Source organism: Malaclemys terrapin, chromosome 3 (assembly GCF_027887155.1).
Source record: "Malaclemys terrapin pileata isolate rMalTer1 chromosome 3, rMalTer1.hap1, whole genome shotgun sequence".
NCBI lineage: Eukaryota > Metazoa > Chordata > Testudines > Emydidae > Malaclemys > Malaclemys terrapin.
The window spans coordinates 129,187,678-129,201,185 of NC_071507.1; positions in this window are offsets into that span (position 1 = coordinate 129,187,678).

Below are 13,508 nucleotides of genomic sequence, written 5' to 3' on the forward strand. Positions count from 1 at the left end.
ATGAACAAAACAGGGCAATTATCAGGTGATGCATCCCCTGTCGTCCACTCCCAGCTTCTGGCGAACAGAGGCTAGGGACACTCAGAGCATGGTGTTGCATCCCTGCCCATCCTGGCTAATAGCCATTGATGGATCCATCCTCCATGAACTTATCTAGTTCTTTTTTGAACCCTGTTATAGTTTTGGCCTTCACAACATCCCTTGGCAAAGAGTTCCACAGGTTGACTGTGCGTTGTGTGAAAAAATACTTCCTTTTGTTTGTTTTAAACCTGCTGCCTACTAATTTCATTGTGTCCCCCTTAGTTCTTGTGTTATGTGAAGGAGTAAATAACACTTCCTTATTCACTTTCTCCACACCAGTCAAGATTTTATAGACTTCTATCATCTCGACTCTTAGTCGTCTCTTTTCTAAGCTGAACAGTCCCAGTCTTTTTAATCTCTTCTCATATGGAATCTGTTCCATACCTTTAATCATTATAGTTACCCTTCTCTGTACCTTTTCCAACTCCAATATATCTTTTTTGAGATGGGGCAACCAGAACTGCATGCACTATTCAAGATATGGGCGTACATACCATGGATTTATATAGCAAAAGTGGAGGAGTTTGGTTTGCCAAACCAATCAGCAAAGCCAATGCTGACAACTTACATGAAAAGGCTGCAAAACACCAATCCTCTGACTGTATTGACATGCAAAAAGCTTTACCAGCCAGTCACTTGCAAAGCCAATTTTAGAAGTACTTAATGAGGCTTTTAAGAATGCTGGAGACACAACACAGTTTATGCAAACAAATATGGCTGTCGCATCATACTTTATATTTAAGCAAGAGATACCACACACTACAATGTTAAGTGCATTGTCACTTGGTAATCCTGAAGTTGGATACTGGTTCCAACCAAAACCAGCAAATGCTCACTATCTTTCTGCAAGAAACTCAACTGACTGGTTAGAAGCATGCAGTGCAACAGTGAAAGACTCCGCAGTTTAAAAAGTGAAGAACTCTCTCACTGTATTCAGAAAATGTGCATACATGGCTGATGAATGAACCAATGCAAATGGGCAAATATTAGGTCATTGCATACATTATCTTGATGTCTGTGATAGGCCAGGAGATGCATTTCTAGATGTTCAGGTTATAGAAGACACATCGGCTGCATCTGTGACAACCCACATCTTAGAAAAGTTAAATGCTTGTAAATTGAACCCCAAAGAGATGAGATGACTGTTTGTGCATTTGATGGAGCTGCAAACTTCTCTGGGAGACATAGTAGAGTACAAGCTTTGCTCAGAGAAAAGTGTAACCCTAATCTCTCCTATACACACTGCAGAGACCATCTACTCCAACTAGCACTTATATGAGCTGCACGAGCTACAAAAGACAGTTAAAAAAACAAATTTAATGTCTTTGTTATACTCCTTTTTCAGCAAGAATACAAAAAGACTAAACATCTTGGAAAAAATAGAAGATACACTGGGACTGAAGTTCAAATGAGTCTAATGCTGACTTTCTCATGAACGATCCTTGGCTGTTGCCTTAAAATTACTGCAACCATTATTATTGGCTTTGGAAAGTATCTACGGAGATGGGACGGGTCTAAGTGGTGAGGCTGGTGGACTACTTTTGCTACTCAGTTCAGAGAAGATTATTGCCATTCTCTTTCTTGTAAGTCTACTGTTGAAACCTCTTGGGTCATTATGCAATCCAGGCATCTGCTACAACAATAGTAGACCTTTGTTCAGCAATAAAAGTTACACTTGGATCAATCAGAAATCTAGCCATTGAAAACGTATTGGAAGAAGCAAAGACTTCAGTGCAGAAGTTGACTAATTAGAGCACTTATATTGACTCCTTAAGTGAAAAGGACAAGAAATGTTTAAGTCAGCTGAAAAAGTACATAGTCTTGATCCTTACAAATCTACAACAGCAACTTCTCGATTCTACACACCCTCTACATAAGTTTTACAGGTGCCTGTCTTATAAAACACCGACAGTTGAGTGGAGTTAGGCACTACCTGCAATGGGGCTGCCATGTGATCAGAACAGAATAGAGAATTTGAACACAGAGTAGAATATCATACAATGAACAAATGAAGATTTGACTTCAATTTCTTCTTTATCATCACTAGTGGCTCGACCCAATCTTTGCGCTATGTTTCCTGGGATGAAAGAAGTAGGAATTCATCTCTTGCTACTCCCAGTCACAACAGCTACAGTAGAGCATTCTTTTTTTTTTTCATTGAATAGAATATTGTGTTCTGAAAGAAGTTGCCTTCTGCTGGATCATGAGCATATCATGAAGGACTCACACGCGAAGCCACCAAAGATGAATGAACTGCATTTGAGAAGTTCATTAACAGAGTTGTGCAAAATTACAACAAGAAACCAAGAAGGATGTAGATGTAATGCTTCATAGGAGGCTTGAGTAGCCAACTTTAATTTGTGTGATGATTTTAAAACATGAGTTGAGTTAAATCTAATACAATGATTGTGAAACATTTTTCAGTTTTTACTATGGTGTCATACAGCCCACCTTCGTCCCCACGGTCTCACCCCTAGTCGACCCTCCCCCCCATCCTGTATATTTGAAACCCCCCTTCCCCCCCCCCCCACAATTAAATCCCTGGAGAAAACATTGCTTGAAACTTCCCAGGAAGCCAGAATTTGACAGTTTGATTTAAGCTTTTGTTGTTGTGCCACAACAGCCAGCATAGGCCAGGTGCAGATGTGGGGAAGAGGGAAGTGGTGTGTGTGCTATGTGGAGTCATCTTCCTCCTGCTGGCTAAGGGGAGAAAGAGAATGGCAAATCCATGTTGCTTAATAGAAAGTGTGTTCCAGCCTGATGCTCCAGGGTTTAATCTGCTTTTCTGCTCTAGTAACTTTGGCCAACAGTTTCAAACTGACTTGTTATTTTAGGTATGTCAGCTTGGTGGGTGCCCAAGTTTAAAACACCTTAAAGGGGCCAGGTTTTCAGAAAGTGCTGAGTGTGTCCCCACTCTGATCACTGGCCCCTTTTACGATGTTTCAAGCAGGCACCCAAATTGGAGACGCTTTCCAAATCACCCATGATTCTTGAAGTCTTGATCTTTGACCTTCTAGTCTTGGCAGTGTGACTTGAGAAATAAATCAGCAGTTCAGAACTTTTAAGGCCAAAGGAATCCTGATAATCTAGTTTGACTTCCTGCATAACACAGGCAATAGAATTTCCCTCAGTAATTTCTGCATCAAGCCCATAACTTCTGGTTCATCTACAGCAGAATCTCCTAGACATTTATCTTGATTTAAAGCTTCCAAGCGATAAAGAATCCACCATGTCCCTAGGTAAGTTGTCTCAATGACTAATAATACTCATTACAAATTTGCACCTTATTTCTAGCCTGAATTTGTCTAGCTGCAGCTTCCAACCATTGGATCATGTTGTGATGGGTTGCTACCCCTGGTGTAAAGTCTGGGAGCTGTGAGAAACCGCTGCACCCCTCTAACCATTCAGTTGGACTGACCCTGCTCACACTGCTTCCTTGGTTGGAGACATAGCCAGCCTTACCCAGACCCTGTTATCATCCAACATGACAGCAGGTGGTGCCACACACCCAAACTGAGCTCCCTGAGAGTACTTTACCTAAGCCATCCAAGTAGGAACAGCAGATCCCAGCCAGTTTCCCAGCTCCCCAGGCATGCACCCCCCCTCCCTCTGGAGTATAAACTCAAAATTATATCATCTTGCACTGCACAGGGATCTGTACAGTGTTAACTCATTAATATGTGCGCCCCTCCCTCAATGTGGAGAGGAATATGCACATTTGTGGTAACTAAGCTGAAATATTTCCCCCCAGACACTTCACTTAAAGGCACACTGGTTTAGGTTAAAATATAAACAAGTTTATTAACTACAAAAAGATCGATTTTAAGTGATTATAAGGGATAGCAAACAGATCAAAGCAGATTACCTAGCAAATAAACAAAAACAAAAAAATAAACTTAACATACTAGATAGATTGGATATGAATTAGCTGTTGCTCACCCTGACTGATGAAACAAGAAGGTTTGGAGATTCTCAAGGCACAAGCTGCACTTGCTTTGCAGCTTGGGCTCCCCAGGTTTCCATACACAGGCTAAAAATCCCTTTAGCCTGGGTCTAGTACTTGTCCCAGGTCAGTCTTTGTTCCTCAGGTGTTTCCAGGAGTCCTTTGGGTGGGAAGTGAAGAACAACCGATGATGTCACTCCCTGCCTTAGATAGCTTTAGCATATGGTGGGAACCCTTTGTTCCAAACTCAGTTCCCAGACCAGCTTGTGGAAGGTACACAAAATGGAGTCCAGAGTCATGTGGGCTGGTCACATGCCCTTACAGAGTCATAGCAGCTATTCCTTATAGGCTGTCTGGAGTGTTCGCAGGAGAGTTCATAAGGTGGGGGATAAGCTTCTCCTAAGGCAGAGGTAAGCAACGTATGGCATGCGTGCCGAAGGCGGCACGCGAGCTGATTTTCAGTGGCACTCACACTGCCAGGGTCCTGGTCACCGGTCTTGGGGGCTCTGCATTTTAATTTAATTTTAAATGAAGTTTCTTAAACATTTTAAAAACCTTATTTACTTTACATACAACAATAGTTTAGTTATGTATTATAGACTTATAGAAAGAGACCTTCCAAAAACGTTAAAATGTATTACTGGCACGTGAAACCTTAAACTAGAGTGAATAAATGAAGACTCAGCACACCACTTCTGAAAGGTTGCCGACCCCTGTCCTAAGGCCTATTGATTTCCCTAATGGCCCATTACCCGGAATGGGCCCTTCCCAACCAGCTATTTAGACTGGAAGCATCTTGCCTACTGGGTGTCACCCAGGTGTGACTACATGTGAAATACACATACATAGTCACTATTCATAACTTCAGCTACAAGAATGAGACATGCATATAAATAAGATAATCATATTCAGCCAATCATAGCCTTCCAATGACACATTACCTAACCCATCTTGTAAAAAATGCATCATCATTATGCCATATTCATATCCTAATAATATCGCTGTGAAAAATATGGGCTGTAGTGTCACACATGTAATACCTTTTTCTGCTAGATTAGAGAACTGTCTACTGTCAGAAATATTTTCCAGGTATAGATACTTGTATAGCATTATCACGTCACCTTCTAACCTTCTCTTGGATAAGCTGAATAGATTGAGGTTCTTGAGTTTCTCACTGTAAAACAGGTTTTCCAGACCTAAAATAATTCTTGTAGCTCTTTCTGAACCCTTTCCAATTTGGCAACTTCCTTTTTTGAAGTGTGGGCACTGGAACTGGAGACAGTACTCCAGTGTTAATGTTCATTATTTGAGTTCATAGGTCCACCACCAGAGGACCCTGTAAAGTAGCATAGTGGGGAAACTACAAGAGCAACACTCTTGCTCTGCGTGGTTTAGAAAAGAAAACCTGGGAATAGACTGTGGGACTGGCTGACTGGGGACGATGGAACTGGGCGCCATGGCCAGGGAGACAGAGACAAGGATATGGTAAGTGAAAGGGGTTGTGGGTGGGGGGATGACTGAAAGCCAGTTGTCTGGGGGCACATCATGGCACTCAGATTGGACAAGGAGCTGCAGGAGTGGGAGGTAGACTGGGACTAGGAAGGTGGGGCAGGGGGATGTGACACGAAGCACAGAGATTGGACAAGAAGCTGGGTTGCTGGGGGAGAAATGGGACTGGCTGGGCACAGAGACTGGAACAAGATAGCCAGGGAGATGTGCAGGGGAGACTGAAGTTGGATGAGGGGCCTGAGGAGAGGGGAGACTGGGATTGGGATGAGAAGCCCGATGAATTGGGATTGGGACAAGGAACCAGAGGTGGGGAAGAGACAAGAGTCAGACTAGGACAGGTTGGAGGGGACAGGACAGAAGGGATCAAGCTTCGGGGGAACAGGCATAAGAGTCTGTGCCCACTAAAGCACACTCCCCTATAGAGCCTGAAACTTCAATTCTGAGCAGTAGTAAGAACTGCCTGGAAAGCCCCAGACCTTCCACCTGTTCTGGGCAGTGCACTCCAGGGGTTGGGGACACGGGCTGGGGGCTGCTCTTGGGCAGTCCAGTCCCATGCCCAGGGCAGCAGGAGGGTCAGGGGCTACCCACAGTAGTCTGGGCTCCCTGCACTGCTCTTACCACAGTCTGATTCTAGCTTCCAGCCTGGCCGGGGAGGGGGCTTTGGGGAGAAGAAGAGGAGCAGGGGCGGGGCCTCAGGGGAAGAGGACGGGCTGGGGGCAGGGCCACGGAGGGAGAGGGGCTCCTACATGTGTCCTGCTTTTGACTTTTGAAAAGGTGGTCACCCTACCTGGAACAAAACCCAAGATTCCAAAATCTCACCATTTCTCTGCTGTCATCAGATACTGTGAAACCCACTGACAAAATTGTGTCTCATCCTCCTCTAGTGCTGCTCCACATAAAGGGGGACAGCATTCTATGCTATCAGTTTATTCTGTTATCTCAAGTGGCAGAGATCTGTGCAGTGGATCTACAGATGCCAATCCTACTGCCGAACCAGATGGGTGTCAATGTGATGCCACATAATGGAATTTCTGTTTTGTAAAATGCCCAGAGAAAAAGTCTAGGAAATCTCTCTTTCATGCATGCACATACAACTAATGTTAAAAGAATATTATTTAAGGTTGTAAAATCAAGCACTCAGAAGTTAGGAAATGCCAGAAATTATGTTGCCTATGCAACCTCAGTTTGGTTCCCTTGTGTGTACGCATTATGATAATCTTCAATTACATGATCACATACTACATTTTCTACAGTACCCCTGCCTCGTTCGGTGCACAGGACCGACTGGTGCTCTGGACATGAATCGGGGTTATTTAGCATAAAAGGCTGTTGTCTGTAAGTCCCTCGCTTCATTTGTTGTGTAAATTCAAAAGTGTGTAGTGAATGCAGTAGGGGATTGCAGGAAGAGAAAGGAAGGTCTCATGGTTAAGACAGATGAATGCTGGCCTGGAGAACTGGATTCTATCCCTGCCTCTGCCACAGAATTCCTATGTGATGCTGGGCATGTCACTTAAACCACACTTTTCACAGGTGGTCACTAATTGTGTGTTCCTCCTTTTCTGGCTTGAGACACTGGGGGAGCCTGATTTGCAGAAGCGTTGAGCATTCTTATCTGCAACTGAAGTAAGTGGAGCTGTACTTGAATATAAAACATGCTATATAGTGCTAAGCATTATAAGGGGCAAGAAGTGCAGGCCACACCTATGGAATGGGGGACTATATCCTGGAAAGTGATTCTCAAAAGACCTTGGGGCTCAGAGTGGACAAACAACACCACATGAACTCCAAGTGTGATGCTGTTGCAGAAAGGTCTAATCAGTGACCTTTGATATATAAACAGGGGAGTAGCGAGTAAGAGTTGGGAAGTGATGTCACCTCTGTATACAGCATTGATGAGATTGATACTGGACTACTGCATGCAGACAGTTCTGGTGGCCACATTTTAAAATGGATGTTGAATTACTGGAGTGTGACGAAAGGCGCCACAAAAATGATTGGCAGGCTGGAGAAAATGCCTTACAATGAGGGACCTGAAGAGCGCAATCTGTTTAGTTTATCAAAAAGTAGATTGAGAGGTGACTTGATTATAGTGTGCGAGTACTTCCCAGGGAGAAAATACCAGGTACTACAGTGCTCTTTAATCTAGTCGACAACGGTGGAGCAATAACTGACATCTGGATGCTGAAGCCAGACGGATTCAAATCAGAAATGTTTAACAGTGAAGGAGATTTAACCATTGGCATAAACTACCAAGGGAAGTGGTGGATTCTTTACCTCTTGATGTCCTCAGATCAACTCTGGATGCCTTTCTGGCAGTTAGTTATGCTTTAGTCAAACAAGTTATTGGGATCAACTGAGGGCACTCAGACAAGATGGCCCCTTCTGGCCTTCAAGTCTATGAACATATTAATACATTCGAGGGGATCTCAAACTGGGCATGTAAAATCAGTAGAGATTTTGTAGCTTAATCTCTTTGTCTCAGCTCCCACCTGTAAAATGGGGAAAATTCCCTTCCTCCCCGCAGGATTTTGACGGTAAATTAATGTTTATGAAGAACTCCGATACTATAGTGAGAAGCAACCTAGAAAAGCCCAGGAAGGAAATTGATAATTCTGTCTTCATAGCAGGGTTTGACTAGTGTGAGGAAACTAAACAGACTATTGAATAGCGGCTCATTAAATGAGCACCCTCCAGCCTGTGCACTGACTGAGGTGGGGGTCTTGTAGAAACAGTAATATGAGCTCATATAGTTAAAGACTGTATCATAACACATACATGCAGCGTAGGGGTGGGGATGAATAGCATCCCACTCTCACCTCAGTAGGGAGCCTGGGCATTCTGAGCATGCAGGCAAGAGCAACGTCTCAGAATTCTGCCTTTAGGGTTTGGTTGCATATTGAGATTTTAAAAATTCAGAAGTGTCCAGCTGAAATAAAAAGGACATAGGCTTGTAATTGTCCCTGGGATGTTATCCCTGCCTATTATCCTTATGGTCTTCTCACTTGATCTGCTATCATATATAAATAAAAGTAACCTCTGAATGACATAAAACTGGCATAATAAATCCTCGCCACTCTCCCTTCAGTTTGCTACAAGTGTTTATAGGATGAATGAAAGGCAGAGAAGAAGCTGAAGAGCATTAGATAATGGGACCTAATATATGTGAAATGAGTTGTCTTTTCGGTGTCTTTTTATTATTACGTTGGGTGGAGGTTACAAAACCTTAACCACAAGGATTGGTGGTAGAATTATTTACAGCATTGATGTTATTCATTATTCGGTGTTTTCCTTAAAGGTCCAGTTCCTGGAGTCATGTGACTCTATGAGATGTTAAACTTTTATTTTTAAAATGAAAAAGTTTCTAACCTTCAAAGTTACAGCGAAAAGCTTGAAAATGTGAAGCTTAAAGGCACAAAAACCCAAAGGCAAATGAAAAGAATGCAAAACTTATTATGACTTTAAAATCCCCTGAGGTTTTTTTAAGGCCTGACTCATTATATTTGAACACTTCAGGGTAGGCAGTACAATTGATAATTTAAGTTGTCCCCGTCTCAGTTATCTGTGTACCAGTTTTTTTGCCCTAATTGGACAGTTCCATCCCTCCACAATAGTGCATGTGTTAATGGGGGATGTGGGGGGGCAATCCTCAATATCTCAGTATAGTGACTCTCGACATGGGGGCTTGTCCAAGCAAGGACAGTGGGTCTCTTATCTAGCGTCCGCTCAAGTCATTAAGTCACAGCTAAGCTCTGCTACTGCTAATTGCCTTCAGTTTTTCTAGCTGCTGAGGAATGCTCCTGAAATGTAGTTTTGCTTTCACCTCACCTGCTTTTGCAGGCATCACTTCTGTGACTCACCTTAGGTTGATCAGTGATAAAATATTAGCTCACATTGCTATCTATTGACTAATCAAGCTGGTTGAATACCAGGAGTTTTGATATTCTTATTGATCCTGAATCAATAGCATCAATCTTCATTTTCATCGAGTTGTATGCTTCCATTCTGAAAGAGTTGCTTTAGTTTCATGGGCTTCCATTCCGATAATCATTAAGAGCTGCTATAATGATTGGAATACAGATCTATTGCTACTCTTGTGGATGTTACCAATATGTGTTACAGAACACATCTATTTTAACATAGTATTAAAAACAAAATACGTGATTAGATATTTTGATAAAGACCCTCTTAAATTGATCATTACTAGATACAGCAGAGACACTAAATATTCCTAAACTGAAACAAATGCTATCTTTGTAATTGTATGATAAGTATTACAGTTAAGAGGTCAAGGGGACTTGTCATGTTTGTCTTTAGATCTCAGATAAAATTTCCTGCAAGAAACCAGAAACTAGATCAAAATTACTCTTGATAGTTGAAAATGAACAGAATGTGTCAATGTAAAGCTATTTGAAAAAAGTAATCCTTGATGGATGCTACTACAGAGGTTGGGTGGGAACTCTTACTGTTGTGGAAACATCCAAATGCATAAAACCATTCTGCTTTCTACATGCTGTGCTGAAAATTAAACCAATTGTAAAAGTGTCTAAATATAAGGGGACACATTTGGAATTTATTATATAATAAGATTTAAAAAAATGCAAACTCCAGTATACTTGCATGTATATAGGGGGAAACTCAATTCAATAGCACCAGGATTCCATAACATTATGCTAAACTTAGATTTGGAATGTGAAGTTTTCAGTTAGTGCTGGATGATTTTTAAGTGATACTGTACTATTTAATTTTAAAAAATTGTGCATTTCAAATTTTAAATCCCTATGAAACCGATGGGAGCAGAGATTCAGAAGTTATTGAATAGGTAATGAAGATGGCATGAGAATTAAATAACAAAACAGATTTTTTGTCCCTAAGTAGATGAATAACTTAAATTTATGGTGCATATTGTGAACCAGTTTAAAAAATGATGATCTTTGACAGCTTCATTTTGACAGCGGGACACAGCTTTTGGGGTAATTTATGCAGCCTAGCTGATATGTAGGGTGACCAGACAGCAAGTGTGAAAAATTGGGACAGGGGTTGGGGGTAATAGGATCTAATATAAGAAAAAGACCCAAAAATCGGAACTGTCCCTATAAAATCAGGACATCTGGTCACCCTACTGATATGGCACAGAAGTACAATTATCCATTTATGGGACTTCGTTCTGAATAAGCAAAAATTTACATAACCTTTTTTACAAATGACCTTGTCTGATGATGATATGCTGAAAAGAACGAACTGTGCTTAAGTATGAATAGTTGGTAGGGGCAGCATCCTTTATCCTTCAACCATGCGACTCAAAGAAAATCCACAAAGAAACTCCAAAGTCCACTGTAAATGTCAACGTTATATGTTTTATTTTTTAATCAAGGAATTTATTTAAACCTCACAATATCCATGATTGACAGAAATAAAAAGACATTAGGCAATGAAATGAGAATATAAAATACATGATATGTAGAAAGGCAATCAGTGCTTTAGTCCAGTAAGAAGACAGTAAACAGGTGAAATGACTTTCAAAACTTCAACTCACTGTCTTTAAAAAAAAATACAATTCAAGTGATTTTTATTTCACCTTGTAAACAACATACAAGTCAAAATGGACAATGAGGTAATCTATACTACAGAGGATAATTTAAAACCACTAGATAAGACACAGTATTAAAGACATATAGAAATCAGTGTTCACTTTGGTCTCTAGTATGGTTATTGTTATTACCATGAGCAACGCATACTAGTTAAACCCAGTCTGGTGATGTTTGTCAACCAGTTGTTGCTTAAATAGTAATCCAAGAGGTAGTCAAGACCATCATCCTTTTAAAAGCTAGTTACTCTGACACTTGGTTTACTGACAGTGGTAGTAAATTTCTGGGGACTTTCCAATATTCTCATAAAAATTCTACCAGAGTCATTAAATTGCAGCCCTGTTTAAGTATAAAACAGAAATGTGTGTTCATAGATCAACCTCACCAGTCAACAATTATGACAGAGGTAACACAACCAACATATCTTAAAGAGGCTGTTGATAGTAACCAAAATAAGGTTTGATGCATTTAACAAGGCTTTGCTTGTCTCTAAAACAAATAATCAAATCTCATTAAGATACCTAGAAAATTAAAATTAGTGCATCTGCACATGTACATATCTTTCCCAATTACTTTTAAATCCAGCACAGGGGAATACACATATATATTTTTATGATAAACATTTTCTTACAGATAAATTAATTTAAATTAATTTTAAGACTTAATGAGATTTCTCATGCCCTTTTATAATTTTTCTTACAAAGAATGTTACAAGATCTATAAACACTTTTTTGGGGCTCTATTCACAAAACTAAGTATATAACTAAGCAGTAACTCTGGGATAGCACTGGTGCAAAATAAAATTGAGCCAAAAAAGGGGAAGGCTTTAGGATTAAAACATACTACATTTGGCAGTCTCCAAAAGCTGATTAAAAGCAGAACATTTTGGAGGCTAAAGATGTCAAATTCGACAACAATTACAACAAAAATGCCCATTTGATTCTCCCCTCCCAAAATAGGCTTTTTTTTTTTTTTCTTAAAGTTTAATCTTTTCAATATGCAAGTGTGCACCTTGTTTTAGCTTTTATTGGGGCAGGAAAAAATCATCCCACAATGTCTTCTGAGAGGAGATCAAATCCGGTATCTTGTTTTAGATGGGGGAGGAGATGCAGAAGGAGAGAAATTCCCCATATTTTAAATTTCATCTCCAGTAGTGTGGGGAAGCTAGGAGTACAGCTCTTTCAGAAACTATTTTAATACAACTATGTGGACTGGTTGTATTGTGAGGTGTTCTGGCACATTTAGTCAGGGATATGGGAATCAAGGCTGCTCCTATAATGGGCTCTTAAATGGAGACTACTCCTCACTTCATTGTCAAAAGTGAAGGAACAGTGGGAGGACCCCAAAACGTGGATCTGCCCCATAAATGTATAGGATTCCCAAGGACCCATAAAGCTCCTTCTCTTATTCATTTGAAGCAGCTTATTTAATCTGAGTAATTGGGGATGAAAACCAGACATTCTGTTGCAATCCAGTGCTAATTAGTTACTTATCACAGCTCTGCAGTTCGGTAGTTAGCTTTAGTGCAGGGATTGGCAACCTTTGGCACGCGGCCTGCCAGGGTAAGCACCCTGGCAGGCTGGGCCGGTTTGTTTACCTGCCGCGTCCGCAGGTTCGGCCGATCGCGGCTCCCACTGGCCGCAGTTCGCTGTCCCAGGCCAATGGGGGCTGTGGGAAGTGGCAGGGGCTGAGGGATGTGCTGGCCGCCGCTTTCTGCCACCACCATTTGCCTGAAGCAGCGAACCGCGCCCAGTGGGAGCCACAGTCGGCTGAACCTGCAGACGCAGCAGGTAAACAAACTGGCCCGGCCCGCCACAATGCTTATCCTGGCGGGCCACGGGCCAAAGGTTGCCGATCCCTGCTTTAGTGTCTGTGTTTCGTTGTTTGTGAACAGTGCCCACAATCCTTTTAGTGGAAAAAAAAATACAAACTGTAAAGAAATGTTTGGAGACTTTTCACAATTTCAGACGGATGCTTCATTTTAAACAAGTATTTGCTCTAAAGTATGCAGTGGTGAATTACCAATTTACATATATAGTACAGATAAAAAGGTATGTACCATAGGCTCAACAGCCACCTTTAAGGCCAGAGCAGCACAAAGGTGTGTTTATGCAGTAGGTATGAGGTAGCCTTTTGCTGTAAACAGAATAATAATTTTATTGTTACCTATGTAAACGAAGTGGGCGTGATACTTTTTTTTCCAGACGGTCTGAGCACCTGTAACTGCTATTGGAAATCAGTGGGAGCTGCAGCTGCTCAGCATATCTGAAAATCAGACCCTGTGAATGTAAAGTCACAAATATTCACATAAGCAACCAGTACAAGAATACTGCTTTATCACTTATTTTCACAGGAAATCATAATACAAAAAGTTGATATCTGATTATAAG